The sequence below is a fragment of the Nyctereutes procyonoides genome, unplaced genomic scaffold (genome assembly GCF_905146905.1).
Source record: "Nyctereutes procyonoides isolate TBG_1078 unplaced genomic scaffold, NYPRO_anot_genome, whole genome shotgun sequence".
NCBI classification, from domain to species: Eukaryota; Metazoa; Chordata; class Mammalia; order Carnivora; family Canidae; genus Nyctereutes; species Nyctereutes procyonoides.
In genome coordinates, this window is record NW_026575043.1 from 62813905 (window position 1) to 62826586 (window position 12682).

General features: G+C 54.4%; 1 protein-coding gene across 4 annotated transcripts in view; it reads left to right on the forward strand.

Annotated features, from left to right (window-relative positions):
• The window catches only part of ADGRD1 (adhesion G protein-coupled receptor D1), a 122452-nt gene that overhangs the window by 69374 nt on the left and 40396 nt on the right, over positions 1-12682 (forward strand). The window lies entirely within an intron of this gene.

A 12682-nucleotide genomic window follows, 5' to 3' on the forward strand; every position in this document is an offset into this window, starting at 1 on the left:
ACAGTGCCTTCCCTGAGACCGTCAGGACACAGAGCACATGGTGGCAGCATGTGACCCAGCCTCATGGGGCAGTGGGAGGGGACCGACGATGGGGAGCATCATGGCAAAGCTGCAAAGTTGTGTCCGCTTTTGGAGCTGAGCTTGTAAGGTGATGGCCCTCAGGCCACCCGCAGCCCAAAGATGACCTGGACTATGTTTCAAATAGTTTTGAAGCTGTTGCCAATGCTCAGAGTTGGCATTTTGACCCAAACATCTTATTTTCTGGTTTTTGGCTGTGCCGGTCCTGCCGAGAGGCAGGATGGTCAGAGTGGAGAGATAACCGTGCCCTTTACTCCTGCCAGGGGCCATCATCCCAGCTAGCTTCCCCTGGGGACACCTGCTGGCAGCCTGTTTCCTGGGAATGCCCTCCTCCTGCTGGGGAGCAGGATCTTCACTGGGCACAGAAAACCAGAGTGCTGGCCGCTGAGGAGATAAGTTTGGACTCAGGCCTCAGGAGGTGCCCAGAGGGAGCAGGTCAGGACGTGGCCTCATCACTGACGGGGACATCCAGAGCCAGACACCCTTCTGCTGGCTGTGGGATGTGGACACAGCACCTCTATCTGGTCTCGATCTGCGTTGTCCTGCTGGGTCAGGATGGGTCTGTAGCTGCAGCTTCTCCAGGTGGAAGTTAGCCACAGCAGGAGGGGCCTTCCCATCTAGTCTGCATGCTCTGGGGCGCCTTGGCTAGGCCATCAACGCCCACCTTGGGGCTTTGTGGAAGTCACGAATCTGCAGGAGGAGGCTCAGCCTCCCATAAACCTGTGTCCTTATCAATAAGGAACGGTGGTTTCCACGGTGGGCTGCTTTCCTCTGGAGGTGAATGCCCCCTGGGCTTCCAGGATTTGGGCCCAGGATGATGGCACTCCGCTTGTCACCTCCATGTCACAGGTTGGGGGTGGGGCAGCAAGACCTCCTGCAGCTCCTCAGAAGGAGGCTCCCGAGGCCCCCACAGCATGTGTCCACTGATGCCACTGGTCAGAGCCTTTGCTCTGAATGGCAGAGAGCAGGTGTACATTTGTCACAGAGCTGTCCTGCCCCTTACAAGGGCACTCAGGGCCCTGTTTGCTGAAGGGGGGCTGCAGGAGATGGCAGGCCAACAGCCTTCCTGGAGCCATGAAGGGGGGCAGGGGATGGTGCCAGGTGGAAGGCACGAGTCATCTCTGAGTCCCTTCCCTAGGGTGAGTTTTCCTTTCAGTCTGGCCTGCTGGCTGGAAGCCTGGCATCCTGAGTCCCGGGATCAGCCACATATCCTCGGGGCTTGGCTGGGAGCTGCCTGCTGTGTGTTGCTCCACGTTATCCACGGCAGCAGATGTGATGGGGCCCAGCTGTTCAGGGGGCGTGCTGGCCCTTCCTTGGAAGAGCCGGTACCGGGTGGGGGCCCTCCAGGGAGTTTCCGGGACCTGCGCTCCTTGGATGTGCAGGGTGGAGGGCTGAACCAGGCGCTGTCCCACATGACGCTTAGATCGGTAATTTATTCTACGATGATAATAGGTTGTTGATCCAGTAACTTTTTATAGTTCACATAAAAGACTCTTGTTCTCTGGGAAACCATTCCTCATTTCTGGGCAGGACAGGATCATGTTTAGACGTTGGCATGGCCCTCCTGTGCTCTGTGGGACAAACCCACACTCAGGGGCTGGGAGTCTGACCTGGGCCTGTCTTGCTGGGTCGGGCAGCAGGGCCGCCTGCCTCTCCTCCCGAGTCTCCCTATCCTCCTGGGTGCCGGGGGTCCAGCTCCCTCAGCAGCCCCGGGGTCCTTGCTGAGGCGAGGCAAGGCCAGGCCATGGCTCTCCCACACGCAGGAGAGAAGAGGAGCAGAGTGAGGAGAGAACTGGTGTGGAGGGATGGGAGAGGCAGGAGGAAATAGAGAACATGTGAGCACAGAGAGCAGCCACCACGTTGCATGGGGCTGAGAGCAAGCTCTGGAACCAGCTCTTGTGTTCAAGTCCCAGCTCCGTCACATGTGAACTGTGTGGCCCCAGGCTGGGCCCTTGAGGTCTCTGGTCTCAGCTTCCTCTGAACAGTGGGCTGATGTGAGGGCTGCACCGGCGGACGGTGTGAGGCAGGTGCAGCAGAGTGGAGTGTGGTGGCTGGCACTGCGCAGCGAAAAGCTCTTGGGCGAGGCACTGCCATGCACGGCCCTAACTCTTCTCAGGATCTCCCGTTCTGCTCCACCCGACAGTGTTTGCACAGTCATACCCCACCCACCTCTCTGCTGCTATATTGATAAACTTCTCTTCAACCTAAAGGCCCGCTTTTCTAAGTAGCTGTGGCTGGAGATTCTGGGAATGGAATGCCTGTCCTGGCATTGTCTGGTGTATGTGCAAAGTCTTTGTACCACCCGAAATGATCTCGTGCGCCAGGGGTGCTCAGAGGAGCGGTCTCCTGGCAAATGTCGGTCATAGGATCCATGCTGAGCCACAGGACATCATTGGGAGCCACTGAGTGTGTGCTACAGGGACTCCCGTGCCAGTGGCAGGGAGAGGGGGACTGAACGGGGGGCCTCCTGTGGGAATGGATCCTGTTGGATGGGACTGGCCTTGCCTCTCCTGGGTGCTGGTGGTGGGATGGGCAGCCCCCTGGCCCAGAGGCAGAAGTAGTGCAGTGGGAGGTGCAGCAGGAGAAGGTCTGAACTGACACTGGGAAAGTGGGACGATTGTTTCTGGCTCATAGATGTCACGCTTGGTGGTCAGGAAGTCGTCCTTCCTCTGCCTTGGCTTGGTCTTGTCCCTGTGGTCTGGTCCCTATGAAACTGGGCGAAAAGACTTCTTTTGCAAATGTTTGGAGCTTATGCTGCACCTTACGGTTCCAGGCATTTGTGCAGGAGGCTGTGGACTCAGCATGTCCCATTAGGGCGGCATTTACTCGCTGACTACCAGCGGCCCACGGTACAACCGCATCCTGTCCCTGAGTAAGAATCAACAGCATTGCATTGTGGTTCTCAGCGGGACACCCTGGCGCATGTGTAGCTGGGAAGTGCCTTCCTAGGGTTGCAGGTGTCCGGAGCTGCTCACATGAAATGCAACTAGCTGTTTCTAGCCCAAATTTCCAGATCATGAACTGTGGCCTACTTCCATGTTCAGTGTTGGGGTTCAGCTGGAGGGATGATGGTGGTCCATCCTCTTGTGATGTTCACACCTGTGTGAGATGTAGGGTTACACTGATGTGCTCCAAGAAACAAGAAATCCTTGTTCCTTTGACTGATGCCAGCAACAGCCAATGGCACGCGCCATTTCATTTTCTGCTATTTATTTGAAACAACTTGGATGTTTGTGTTTAAATGGGAAATTTCTGCTAGGCGTCCTCTCTGTAAATGATTAGAAAATCCCAGTAAGGACATACTTTCTGGAGTGTACAATTTTTGGGAGAGCAGTAGATGTCCTTTTTTTTTTTTTAAGATTTTATTTATTCATGAGAGGTACACACAGAGAGAGGCAGAGACACACAGGCAGAGGGAGAAGCAGACTCCCTGTGGGGGAGCCTGATGTGGGACTCGATCCCAGGACCTCAGGATCATGACCTGAGCTAAAGGCAGATGCTCAACCACTGAGCCACCCAGGTGCCCCAATGGCTTTGTAGTCTTTCCTGACCAGCATATGCTAATCAGAGAGGGTGTTCTGTCCGGGGCTGGACAGAACACCCTCTTGAGACCTGCCTAGAGATGGGCTGGAGCCCATGCCAGAGGGTGGCTGTAACCTCTTCTGTCCCCCCCACCCTGATTCACATGGTTTGTGTCGCTCCTCCAGAGACAGAGATCACAGCTTCTGTGCCCTGGGAGCTCTGAGCTGTGGGCCTCCCGACCTAACTGGGTGTGTCTACACAGCACTCCCTTGATTAGACTGGAAAGGACAAGCTCTCAGGAGTAGAGCTGAGGGGGTTACTGCCCACACCACCAGCTGGAAAGGCTGTACTCTGCCGCCCTGACCAGGAGCCCCCTCCCTGTGTCTGATGGTGCCCGGTCTCTGCTGCAGCTGCCAGCTCAGGGCCCAGCTGGTGTCTGAGGGAACCGGAGCGTCCAGTCCTGGGAAGGGCCCAGTGGCCTGAGCTGCTCCAGCTCCCACCACCTGCTCCATGAAGTCAGGGGCCACCGACCAGCCATGAGTCACAGCACATTTCCGCGTCTATGTCCCCATCCACCCCTGAACTCGGCCCCAAAGGGCGCTCTGAAGCCCACACACCTTTTGTTGGGAGCAGGAGTCCTGTGTCCTCAGGGAGTTATTGCCCTGGTTCACATCATTGTCACTGACACTGGGGAGCCCAGGGATGGCTTCCAGGGCTCCTGGGGGTGACAGTGAGGCAGCGCCACATTGCCAAGTCCAGGTCGCTCCTGCAGCAGGGACAGGCTTCTCTTTCCAAGGACTAGCCGGGGAGAAAAATGCACTGACGAGCTTAGATCCAGCCGGGGGTGGTCTCGGGACAGAAGGCAGAGAGAGAGGAACTGAGGTAAGAGCCCAGCGCTCGAGGTCATGGGCAGCCTGGAGGCAGAGTTCTAGGACACATCCTCCTCTGGGGCCCTCCCATGGGGTCCCACCTGCCCCACTGCTAGACCAGGGCAGCACGGCCGTGCACTCTGTGCGCTGCTTCCTGCCCACCTGGCTGGCTCGCGGACGCCTCGCCCCCGTATTGATGCCCCTAGGTGTTGCACGTGTCTTAGTTATTTTTTTCTCAGAGCCGTTCTTTGTTCACGGCTGCTCACTTCCACCAGTGTGCCCTGCCAGATCAGGAAGGTCTGTGTCGTTAGAAGCTCCTCCCTGGTTTGGAAAGGCTCTGGTATGGCTTTCGTGCCCCGAGAATGACAGGAGCTTGTTTCAGGACTTGCTGGGGCTGTGCTCACATGCCAGGGCCTTTGGCTTTTGCCCATACAAACCGTTTCCTGTCCGCCTCGGTCAGACCTGCCCCTGGACCGCTACCTGCTTGTCCGCAGTTGGTATTTATGTCCTTAGCTCTGCCGTTGAGCTTTCATCTGCTGGACGTGCACAGTCACCTGAATGATACTTCCCTGGGGATGGTGACCAGCTTTGCCAGCTCCATGTCTGCTAAGCACATTTATTTCAACATCCCCATGGCTCATTCCTGTATGATTATTGGGATCCTGAGAAGTGGCAGTAACATCTTCACACTTGCCTTGCTCACTAGTGAGTTAAATCATTCCCTTAATACGTGTTCGTTTCAGGTCTGTTGGAGAGTCATGATTTCACCTTTGTGAAAGATGCTCTCTTAACACGTGGGAAGATAATTGAAAGGGAGGACTATATATTCTTTATTAAAAGAATGTGTGTGTGTTTAAGGCCTAGGAGAATTTGGATTAGGCTGTTTTACTTGTGAACGTGTATAACAGAGTAGCAAACTGGAAAATGTGGGGCGGGGGGGGGGGTTGATGGAGATGTATCCCAGCCCAGGTGGGGAGACTGCCCGAGCACCTGTGTCATGCACGGTTCTGAAATGCACATGGTGGGTTCTGTTCCTGCATCCTCTGAGTCATACCACTCACCTTTCAGGGAAATAGCATCGTTTTCAATGTGGTTTATAGGCGAGTTCAAGATCATCAACACGACCCCATTATTATTAGCAGCCACAGAATCAGGCTGTAAAATAGATCAGAATTTTACAACCTTTCCAACCCATACCATTATCTGCATAAAAATAAAAGTATTAGACTCTCTGGTGTAGCCCCCTGGGACACACCTATAATTGCAATTCTCTGAGTATCCGCAAATCCTGCAGCTACAGGTTTATATTGCCATTTCTGTTCTGTACTTTGTATAATGAAAACAATACATTTCCCTCCCAGTTGAGGAGGGCTGATCTGCGCGGAAGCAGTGCTAATCTGTTCTGATTGCCAGCCCTTTGTTTCAGATGAACGTTAGAGGCCAAACTTCAGTCCACAAATCAGGAAGATTTTCTGGCTGTAGGAACACTTACATGTGTGGCACTGGAAACAGGGACCAACAGAGAGCATTGATTTCAGGATCACCAGCCACTCCTTCTACCCTTACGGAGACTGTGTTGGCCCTGCGGCTCTGGGCATGCGGGCCATGCAAGGCAGGGAGGGCCAAGAGGGGAAGGCAGAGATCCGTCGGGGAGAGATCAGCAGACCATTGCTGAGGCTGTGTTTTAAGTTCTGATGCTCTTCGTTTTTATATCACAGTACAGATGACGTCAAAATTAAGTTCGTAGAACATTTCTGAAATATTTAAACCAGGTGTCTAGGGAGAAATAATTTATAACACAAATATTCCATGAGCAAGAGGCATCTGGGAAAAAAAGCATCTCAGAAAGAGGTTTAGGAGCAAAGTCTGACTGTTTGATGTGGGTGGAGGATGGAATGTGACACAGGGGCTGCGGCTGGACCCTCCGCAGAATAAGGGATAACTGCTTCTTTCGTTTCTGGCCCAGACCACACAAGAGATCCTGTGCTTCAGTGAGGACAAAGCATACACCTCAGGATGCAGACGTGGGTGTTGGGAGAGCCACCAGGGCCCCAGAAGGTGGGAGGAAGCCCCGGGGAGGAGCAGGGTCCTGGGTGTGCCTTGTGTGTGTGCTTGTGCAGGCAGGAGGTGCTGGGGAGCGGGGGGAGGGGTCATATTTTCCACTGCGGTGACAGTTAACAGTCTGCTGCCCAGGGGCTCCTCTGCTGCACAGGAGGATTGTACATGCTGTGCAGAAGTCAGGTCCTCCTCATGAGGCCTAAATCCCGAAGCTCTGCTTAGCCAGGCACATACCTGCTCCCCGCTCAAGCCTGTGCTCCTCCAGCTGGAAAACATGGCGTTCTTAGAGTTGATCTGATGTGGTTTAACCCATTTAAAACCTCTTATTTCAGGATAAGGTTAGAGTCACAGGAGGTTGCAGAGGTGGTAGGAAGAGGACCACCCTACCCCGTACCCAGTCTGCCCTGTGATTAGAGCTGCTCTAACCCATTGTGCAGCTGCAGAACCAGATGAGCATCGGCTGTCATTTGAAGTCAGGTGGGGCTCCCAGAACCACCATGGACACTGTGCTGCCCACCTGTTCTACCTGCAGCGGTCTCCTGTTGCACTGCCCCATCCTTAACTAGTATACGGCCTTCCATCCGGAGGATCCGTCCTCCTGAGAAAGACAACCACAGCGTGTCGCCTTTTGAGCTTGGCTTCTGTGACGTGGCCGAATGCCCGAGGCCTGTCCAGGTTGTTGCTATATCAGATATAGGTGTTTGTGAGGGCAGGTGGTAGCCCCTGGCAGTGGGGGTCCCAGTGTGCTCAAGCACCCACCCCCGGCACAGGAGGTTATGGGTGTTCCCAGGTGTTGGCTTGAGCAAGTAGAGCTGCTATGTTGAGTCATGTGCAGGTTTTCCTGTGGAAACAGCTTGCATTTTTCTGGCATAAATACCGAGGAATGCAACTGTTGGGTCATAGGGTAAGAATTCTTAATATTTTTTAAAACTTCTAGGCTGTTTTCCAGAGTGGCTGCCTTATTGCACGTTCCCACCAGCCTGGTGTGAGCAGTCAACACCCATGTGCTCGTCAGCATCTGTTACAGTGCCTGGTTTTTATTCCTGGTATTCCCAGTGGGGTCTTCACTCCCTGATGGCTGGCAGCTTGACATCTGCTCTGGGGCTTTCCGGCTCTCTGTGTGTCCTCTTCTGTGTGATGTCTCCTGCCTGCCTTTGTCCATTGTCTAACTGGATTCTTGGGGGTTTTTTTAGAGTTGAATTGTGAGAATTCTCTATTCTAGACATCACTCCCATGTCAGATATGTGGTTTGTCTTCGTGTCCTCTTCACGGGCTGTTTCAGAGGGCTGAAGTTCTGAATTTTTAGAAGTCTGATCTACTGATTTTAAAAATTTTATGGATTGTGTTTTTGGTGTCCTAGCCAACTACTCTTTGATGGGCTCTGGGTATGGACGGTTTTCTCCTGTGTTACCTCATAAATTCCTATAGTTTCGTGTTTAATGCTTCACAGAGGATCCATCTTGAGTTAATTTTGTATAAGATGTGACATTAGGTTGAGGGGTGTGTGTTTCTGTATGTATTTGCCTGTGGGCGCCCACTTGCCCTGGCGCTGTGTGTGGGCGGATCTATGCTTCCTTCGTGGAGCCACCCTGTTGCTCCATCAGGTGTGAGTTCACGGCACCGTGCAGGTTGTTCCTAGGTTCTCTACTCTGTTCTGTCCAACTGGGGCTACCTGTCAGGACCTGTCTTTGTAACTCATTTTCCTTCAGGAAACCAGCCTGTGTGCTGGGGCAGTCGTGTGATCTTGGGCTTGTAAGTGCACATGGAAGGTACTTTCTGAAGCATCGGAACAGACACAAATGGCACTTGGTTCTTTAAGGAGCCTATTTTCTAATGGAAGGAAACGATTCAAGAAAACTGAGGATCCCGTGTTTTGCAGAGGAAATACATTATTGCAGCTTGTGTGAATTTGTCTTCATTCAGATGAATCCTGATGTGTTTTCCAGCGTCCTCTCTCAGACTGGAATGGGAGGGCGGTGAGGGCTGGCTCCAAGTATTAAAAAACAAGAATCTCTGCAACTTCTTTGTGTGAAATGGGGATGGAGACTTTTGGAAACATCCCCGAAGTCCAACACCAACAAGAGTGCACGCACAGCTGCCTTTGCCTTCGCGTTCCTGCCCACTTTGGCTCCCCTGGTTTGCTCCATGCTGCACACAGGGTCCCGTCTGGCCCCATCTGGCGCCTTTTCCCCTGAAAGCTTCAGGACTTGGTGTCACCAGGGCCAGGGATGACTCGAGGTGGGCTGCAGACCGTGTGGGACTTGCCAGCACCGTCCCCCGTGTGCGCCCCCTCCCCCAGGTGCCGGCAGACGTGCTGACCGTGAGCTCCCCACTGGGGGTCCCAAGTCCTCAGGACAGGGGATGGGGGAGGCCCTGCAGGATCGCACTGGGAGTTCAGTTCCCTCTGGAGTGTCCCAGAATCCCACAGGGCAGCGGAAAAAAACAGGGAAACTCATTTTTGGAGTCGTGCGAGCCCCACGTTCCCACGGCCCCTGGTCCCCAGGGCTCAGTGCGCATCTCTGACCTGGTCCGGGCTGGCCATGGTACGTGCTGACCTCCAGGCCGTGCTCAGCTGCAGGTGGACGGAAGAGGCAGGTGGGGAGGTTGGGCTGTCACCTGAAGACAGACATGAGCTCCTGCAGGCACCATACGTCTGCATCGTGTGCTCCCGATGTGTCCCTGGACAGGACAGACCCACGTCCAGCTGAGTCCAGCTCAAAGGGGCCTCTGGCCTGGAAGGGCTGGGGGAGGTGGAGGTTCAGGTGACATTTGGACGGGGAAGGGGTGAGGGGCCTGTGTCAGGGTCTTGAGGGTGTCCTCGGATGACCTGACTGATGCCTTGAACGAGGGTGCCTGTGGTCCAGATGCAGCCTGGGGTGGAGGGGACCTTGTGTGCATGTGAGCGCAGCACGCAGGCGTGTTCTCAGTGTCCCCGTGCTGCCCACCTATGTTGGGCCCTGGCTGGGGGCGCTGAGACCCCAGTCCACTGGGTCACAGGCCTCACTCCCCCACCTCAACCTTTTGCCCTTTCTGGAGGTGATCAGGGCCCTGCCCCTGCTGCTGGGGCCTGTGTGAGCATCCATTGGGAGGGGCTGCGCCCACTTTCTCATGCTCACAAAGGCAAGAAATGTCCTCCAACACCAGGACTTTGAGGCTGATTGAAGGGTTTCCTCATCAGCTTCCAACATGACTTCCATTTCTCTTACTTTCCTCCAAGCTGGGACATCTCAGCCATTTGGAGCCCTGGCCCCCAGCTTATGAGATGAGCCAGGTGATGTTCCCGTGCACCTTCCCCTGTGCTGGGTTTGGGGCCTCTGTCTCCTTCCATTGCTCTACTGAAGGTCAGAATTAAGGACCATGGAGCTTTCTGTGCGTTTGCTTGGGGCAGTGACAGCAAGTGTCTCCTCACCTTGTTTGTAGGAAGAACTGTATACTTGGGTGAAAAGCAAACGAGTTTCTAAGCGAGGAACATTTACAGGTTATCTGATAGATTTTTCTCCTCTCCTGATACGTGTCTCCCAGAGCAGACGCCTTTCTGAACATGGATTATGAACAGTCGGCAATAAATACTTGACTACTCCCACTGACATCTACTGAACGGTAGGGTTGTCCAAGGGAGTATTCCTGCAGGAGGCACTCTGCGGGCCGGGTGACACGGAAGGGGGGCTTGTCTGTGGCAGTCAGGGGGCAGAGAGCAGGGCCAGCTCTCTGCTGGGAGGCCCTGTCTCTGTCAACCGCAGGCCTCGGCTTTGGGGCACAGGAGGGGTTCAGATAATGGCTCTCCCCATCACCCATGTGAGCACACCCCATTCCCTGGTCATGGCACATGCAAGGCTGCTGGGCGTTGACGCCTCCCACATTTTTCCGGAAAATCAGGCCATAGCATGGATGACTCACCTTCCTCTTTCTGGCATCACTGCTCCCCGTGTGTCCATAAATCATGCTCCTAGGAATGTTTTAGGCCTCCTTTCTTGGAGACGTGCTGAGGGCTTCTATTCCAGTTGCGTTGCAAACTCAGACACGGGGAGGCGGTCTGCTCTTCCCACGCCAGGAGGAACCTTGGATGTCAGAACAGGACTTTCCCAACTCTGGCAGGGTGTGACCTTGGCTTCGGACCCAGGGAGCACCGTCTGCCCCTCCACCCTCTCGACCACACACATGCTGGCTTGCTGCATTCGGGGATGATTGTTGAATCCCCTCGAATTTGGATCTGGAGCCAGAGGGTTGGGACTAGGAGGGGTCCCTTCTGCCAGAAGTGAGGGGAGCCAGCTCCACACTGCAGACAGTGGGAGAGAGCACTGCTTCTTCCTCGGGGCCTCAGCACACCGGTCCCATGTAATCCTGGCTTCAGTCCACTCTCCAGTCCTGCCTGGTGTCCACCTGCCTTTCCAGGGCACAGGAACACTCTAGTGCACCTGCCTGTGGACAGTGACACCTGATGTGTCCTGGAAAGTGAGTCCAAGGCCATTCAGGGCCGAGGACGTCTCAGTGATTCCAGGTGGAGGTCACTGCCTGGTCCTCATTTGTACTTTGGGTTTTGTGGGATTGTGTGTTGTGGTTACCCTGTTAATGACCTTCTGTGTTCCCAAGTGGCTGCAGGATGGGGCTCTCTATCTGTGTGCAGTGTTCACAGCAGCTGGGACATTGAGGGGATGGGCCGGGGAGTGAGGGGTGGCGGGGAGGAACGTGTGTCTCAAATTTAAGAGCTTGAGAAGCCCCAGGCACTGGCCCCAGCCCGGGTTCTGCCTGTGGTGGCTCCAGGGATGGGTGATGCACTTGTAAAACCAACCTCTGTGGTGAGCGTGGGAAAGAGCACCAGAAGGTGGCCCAGGTGGCACCAGGGACAAGGTCAGAGTCTGGGAACAGAGTAAGAATAAACAGAGGTTTAGCCCTTTGAGGGTTTTGCATGGATCTCTTGAGTCTGGGCTGTGTTGCTTGGGCCACTCTGCCCTCTCTTAGGGTGTGAGGTTCAGCTAGACTCATCTCCCTGAACACCAGTCCCTCTGCCCTGACCTGGCATGTACTCGGAGATTTCTGAGGCATATTCTTCTGCGGTCCAGTGCCATGGGCCATGCCGAGTGGATATCCCCACAGGTGCTCTTGGAAATCAGGAATTGCTCCTACCTGTCTGGAAGGGGGTGTTTCCACCCTGACTCACACAGCGAGTACTTTCACATGCTGTGCATGTGCAAGGGGCTAACCCTGGGGGACGGCTGGCATTCCTGCTGCATGAGGCCTTACTCTAGTGGAGGGACATAGGTGATAAGCAGATGGACAGGCAATGACCAGGGATGTTTAGGTAGTGTTGAGCGCTGTGAAAAGATGAACCACGTAAAGGAGACAGCAATGGGGAAACATCTCTAGGAGGTGAAAATGGGAGTGATTGGAGGAGCCAGCCATGGTCCTGGGCAGGAAGGTTCTACAGAGTTTCCAGGCACGGGCAATTTTGAGAAACCCCATAATGTATGACAGTAACCATTAAGATACCAGAAGGGAAAACAAAAGGAATAAGGATAACATCTGCCCAAATATCAGGAATAAATGGTATTAATATAATTGTGTTGTGCACTTGGGGTCCGTCATCCATGGTTCTAGCACAAAGGAGATGATGGATGAGCCATCTGGTGTTTGCTGTGGGTCCCGAGGGTACCTGTCTGGGCCCCAGACCGGCGCCCGGAAAGAAGAGCTTATGTATCTGGTGCTGGGGTGACAAGGGAGCTGTCCCATCCAGTTGCTCACCTGCCCTGCAGAAGGCTGACTGCCACGCTGGCACATGAAGCCCCAAGATGGAGGTGGGGGTGGGGTCGCGAGAGCAGATGAGACAATGGAGTGAGTGGCAGGCGGCCACAGGAGAGGTTCTGACTTAGTTATTGGGAATCTGTAACACATCATGTGTCCAGGAGCAGCCCTGGCTTCCTGGCAGTGCTCCAGCTCCCCAAGCTTCCTGTGAGTGGCTCCTGGCCAACCCCCTGTGATTTGTTTTGGGCAGAGCAGCTGCAGTTAAGTGCCCCTGCTGGCATCCCAGAAGAGTCCAGGGGCTAGAAGTTTCTCTTTTGGGGGGAGAATAAGAGTCCTAGGAACAAGGTTGCTGGTTGAGCTGGTCACTTGTTTGTTCCTTTGTCCTCTTCTTCATCCAGTCTGTAGTGAGTGCCTGC